Source organism: Somniosus microcephalus, chromosome 31 (genome assembly GCF_052327205.1).
Source record: "Somniosus microcephalus isolate GS21.2 chromosome 31, FLI_Smic_1.0, whole genome shotgun sequence".
Taxonomy (NCBI): Eukaryota; Metazoa; Chordata; class Chondrichthyes; order Squaliformes; family Somniosidae; genus Somniosus; species Somniosus microcephalus.
The window spans coordinates 38,628,091-38,634,090 of record NC_141017.1 but is presented as its reverse complement, the minus strand read 5'-3'; positions in this window follow the sequence as shown (position 1 = coordinate 38,634,090).

Sequence of the window (6,000 nt, the reverse complement as noted above, 5' to 3'; positions counted from 1 at the left end):
ACAATGATTACCCCGGGCGGTACGATGATTACCCCGGGCCGTACGATTATTACCCCAGGCTGGCCGTACGATGATTACCCCGGGCGGTACGATGTTTACCCCGGGCTGTACGATGATTGCCCCGGGCTGGCCGTACGATGATCACCCCGGGCCGTACGATGATTACCCCAGGCCGTACGGTGATTACCCCGGGCCGTACGATGATTACCCCGGGCCGTACGATGATTACCCCGGGCGGGCCGTACGATGATTACCCCGGGCCGTACGGTGATTACCCCAGGCTGGCCGTACGATGATTACCCCGGGCTGTACGATGATTCCTCCGGGCCGTACGATGATTACCCCGGGCCGTACGATGATTACCCCAGGCGGTACGATGATTACCCCGGGCCGTACGATTATTACCCCAGGCTGGCCGTACGATGATTACCCCGGGCCGTACGATGATTACCCCGGGCGGTACGATGATTACCCCGGGCCGTACGATGATTACCCCGGGCCGTACGGTGATTACCCCAGGCTGGTCGTACGATGATTACCCCGGTCCGTACGATGATTACCCCGGGCCGTACGTTGATTACCCCGGGCCGTACGATGATTACCCCGGGCCGTACGGTGATTACCCCGGGCGGTACGGTGATTACCCCGGGCGGTACGGTGATTACCCCGGGCCGTACGATGATTACCCCGGGCCGTACGATGATTACCCCGGGCCGTACGATGATTACCCCGGGCCGTACGAGGATTACCTCGGGCCGTACGATGATTACCCCGGGCTGGCCGTACGATGATTACCCCGGGCCGTACGATGATTACCCCGGGCTGGCCGTACGATGATTACCCCGGGCCGTACGATGATTACCCCGGTCCGTACGATGATTACCCCGGGCCGTACGGCGATTACCCCGGGGCGTACGTTGATTACCCCGGGCCGTACGATGATTACCCCGGGCCGTACGATGATTACCCCGGGCGGTACGATGATTACCCCGGGCCGTACGATTATTACCCCAGGCTGGCCGTACGATGATTACCCCGGGCCGTACGATGATTACCCCGGGCTGGCCGTACGATGATTACCCCAGGCCGTACGATGATTACCCCGGTCCGTACGATGATTACCCCGGGCCGTACGGTGATTACCCCGGGCCGTACGTTGATTACCCCGGGCCGTACGATGATTACCCCGGGCCGTACGATGATTACCCCGTGCGGGCCGTACGATGATTACCCCGGGCCGTACGGTGATTGCCCCAGGCTGGCCGTACGATGATTACCGCGGGCTGTACGATGATTACTCCGGGCCGTACGATGATTACCCCGGGCCGTACGATGATTACCCCAGGCGGTACGATGATTACCCCGGGCCGTACGATTATAACCCCAGGCTGGCCGTACGATGATTACCCCGGGCTGTACGATGATTGCCCCGAGCTGGCCGTACGATGATCACCCCGGGCCGTACGATGATTACCCCAGGCCGTACGGTGATTACCCCGGGCCGTACGATGATTACCCCGGGCCGTACGATGATTACCCCGGGCGGGCCGTACGATGATTACCCCGGGCCGTACGGTGATTACCCCAGGCTGGCCGTACGATGATTACCCCGGGCTGTACGATGATTCCTCCGGGCCGTACGATGATTACCCCGGGCCGTACGATGATTACCCCAGGCGGTACGATGATTACCCCGGGCCGTACGATTATTACCCCAGGCTGGCCGTACGATGATTACCCCGGGCCGTACGATGATTACCCCGGGCCGTACGATGATTACCCCGGGCGGTACGATGATTACCCCGGGCCGTACGATGATTACCCCGGGCCGTACGGTGATTACCCCAGGCTGGCCGTACGATGATTACCCCGGGCCGTACGATGATTACCCCGGGCCGTACGATGATTACCTCGGGCGGTACGATGATTACCCCGGGCCGTACGATGATTACCCCGGGCCGTACGATGATTACCCCGGGCCGTACAATGATTACCCCGGGCGGTACGATGATTACCCCGGGCCGTACGATGATTACCCCGGGCTGGCCGTACGATGATTACCCCGGGCCGTACGATGATTACCCCGGTCCGTACGATGATTACCCCGGGCCGTACGATGATTACCCCGGGCGGTACGATGATTTCCCCGGGCCGTACGATGATTACCCCGGGCTGGCCGTACGATGATTACCCCGGGCCGTACGATGATTACCCCGGTCCGTACGATGATTACCCCGGGCCGTACAGCGATTACCCCGGGCCGTACGTTGATTACCCCGGGCCGTACGATGATTACCCCGGGCGGTACGGTGATTACCCCGGGCGGTACGGTGATTACCCCGGGCCGTACGATGATTACCCCGGGCCGTACGATGATTACCCCGGGCGGTACGATGATTACCCCGGGCCGTACGATTATTACCCCAGGGTGGCCGTACGATGATTACCCCGGGCCGTACGGTGATTACCCCGGTCCGTACGATGATTACCCCGGGCCGTACGATGATCACCCCGGGCCGTACGATGATTACCCCGGGCCGTACGAGGATTACCTCGGGCCGTACGAAGATTACCCCGGGCCGTACGGTGATTACCCGGGCCGTACGATGATTACCCCGGGCTGGCCGTACGATGATTACCCCGGGCTGGCCGTACGATGATTACCCCGGGCCGTACGATGATTACCCCGGGCGGTACGATGAATACCCCGGGCGGTACGATGATTACCCCGGGCCGTACGGTGATTACCCCGGGCCGTACGGTGATTACCCCGGGCCATACGATGATTACCCCGGGCGGTACGATGATTACCCCGGGCCGTACGAGGATTACCTCGGGCCGTACGACGATTACCCCGGGCCGTACGGTGATTACCCGGGCCGTACGACGATTACCTCAGGCCGTACGACGATTACCCCGGGCCGTACGATGATTACCCCGGGCAGTACGATGATTACCCCGGGCCGTACGGTGATTACCCCGGGCCGTACGGTGATTACCCCGGGCCGTACGACGATTACCCCGGGCCGTACGATGATTACCCCGGGCAGTACGATGATTACCCCGGGCCGTACGATGATTACCCCGGGCCGTACGACGATTATCCCGGGCCGTACGAAGATTACACCGGGCCGTACGATGATTACCCCGGGCTGGCCGTACGATGATTACCCCGGGCGGTACGATGATTACCCCGGGCGGTACGATGATTACCCCAGGCGGTACGATGATTACCCCGGGCCGTACGATTATTACCCCAGGCTGGCCGTACGATGATTACCCCGGGCCGTACGATGATTACCCCGGGCCGTACGATGATTACCCCGGGCGGTACGATGATTACCCCGGGCCGTACGATGATTACCCCGGGCCGTACGGTGATTACCCCAGGCTGGCCGTACGATGATTACCCCGGGCCGTACGATGATTACCCCGGGCCGTACGATGATTACCCCGGGCCGTACGACGATTACCCCGGGTCGTACGACTATTACCCCAGGCTGGCCGTACGACGATTACCCCGGGCCGTACGACGATTACCCCGGGCCGTACGACGATTACCCCGGGCCGTACGGCGATTACCCCGGGCCGTACGGCGATTACCCCGGGCCGTACGGCGATTACCCCGGGCCGTACGACGATTACCCCGGGCCGTACGACGATTACCCCGGGCCGTACGATGATTACCCCGGGCTGGCCGTACGATGATTACCCCGGGCTGGCCGTACGATGATTACCCCGGGCTGGCCGTACGATGATTACCCCGGGCCGTACGATGATTACCCCGGGCGGTACGATGAATACCCCGGGCGGTACGATGATTACCCCGGGCCGTACGATGATTACCCCGGGCCGTACGATGATTACCTCGGGCGGTACGATGATTACCCCGGGCCGTACGATGATTACCGCGGGCCGTACGATGATTACCCCGGGCCGTACAATGATTACCCCGGGCGGTACGATGATTACCCCGGGCCGTACGATGATTACCCCGGGCTGGCCGTACGATGATTACCCCGGGCCGTACGATGATTACCCCGGTCCGTACGATGATTACCCCGGGCGGTACGATGATTACCCCGGGCGGTACGATGATTTCCCCGGGCCGTACGATGATTACCCCGGGCTGGCCGTACGATGATTACCCCGGGCCGTACGATGATTACCCCGGTCCGTACGATGATTACCCCGGGCCGTACGGCGATTACCCCGGGCCGTACGTTGATTACCCCGGGCCGTACGATGATTACCCCGGGCCGTACGGTGATTACCCCGGGCGGTACGGTGATTACCCCGGGCGGTACGGTGATTACCCCGGGCCGTACGATGATTACCCCGGGCCGTACGATGATTACCCCGGGCCGTACGATGATTACCCCGGGCCGTACGGTGATTACCCCGGTCCGTACGATGATTACCCCGGGCCGTACGATGATCACCCCGGGCCGTACGATGATTACCCCGGGCCGTACGAGGATTACCTCGGGCCGTACGAAGATTACCCCGGGCCGTACGGTGATTACCCGGGCCGTACGATGATTACCCCGGGCTGGCCGTACGATGATTACCCCGGGCTGGCCGTACGATGATTACCCCGGGCCGTACGATGATTACCCCGGGCGGTACGATGAATACCCCGGGCGGTACGATGATTACCCCGGGCCGTACGGTGATTACCCCGGGCCGTACGGTGATTACCCCGGGCCATACGATGATTACCCCGGGCCGTACGATGATTACCCCGGGCCGTACGAGGATTACCTCGGGCCGTACGACGATTACCCCGGGCCGTACGGTGATTACCCGGGCCGTACGACGATTACCTCAGGCCGTACGACGATTACCCCGGGCCGTACGATGATTACCCCGGGCAGTACGATGATTACCCCGGGCCGTACGGTGATTACCCCGGGCCGTACGGTGATTACCCCGGGCCGTACGACGATTACCCCGGGCCGTACGATGATTACCCCGGGCAGTACGATGATTACCCCGGGCCGTACGATGATTACCCCGGGCCGTACGACGATTATCCCGGGCCGTACGAAGATTACACCGGGCCGTACGATGATTACCCCGGGCTGGCCGTACGATGATTACCCCGGGCGGTACGATGATTACCCCGGGCGGTACGATGATTACCCCAGGCGGTACGATGATTACCCCGGGCCGTACGATTATTACCCCAGGCTGGCCGTACGATGATTACCCCGGGCCGTACGATGATTACCCCGGGCCGTACGATGATTACCCCGGGCGGTACGATGATTACCCCGGGCCGTACGATGATTACCCCGGGCCGTACGGTGATTACCCCAGGCTGGCCGTACGATGATTACCCCGGGCCGTACGATGATTACCCCGGGCCGTACGATGATTACCCCGGGCCGTACGACGATTACCCCGGGTCGTACGACTATTACCCCAGGCTGGCCGTACGACGATTACCCCGGGCCGTACGACGATTACCCCGGGCCGTACGACGATTACCCCGGGCCGTACGGCGATTACCCCGGGCCGTACGGCGATTACCCCGGGCCGTACGGCGATTACCCCGGGCCGTACGACGATTACCCCGGGCCGTACGACGATTACCCCGGGCCGTACGATGATTACCCCGGGCTGGCCGTACGATGATTACCCCGGGCTGGCCGTACGATGATTACCCCGGGCTGGCCGTACGATGATTACCCCGGGCCGTACGATGATTACCCCGGGCGGTACGATGAATACCCCGGGCGGTACGATGATTACCCCGGGCCGTACGATGATTACCCCGGGCCGTACGATGATTACCTCGGGCGGTACGATGATTACCCCGGGCCGTACGATGATTACCCCGGGCCGTACGATGATTACCCCGGGCCGTACAATGATTACCCCGGGCGGTACGATGATTACCCCGGGCCGTACGATGATTACCCCGGGCTGGCCGTACGATGATTACCCCGGGCCGTACGATGATTACCCCGGTCCGTACGATGATTACCCCGGGCG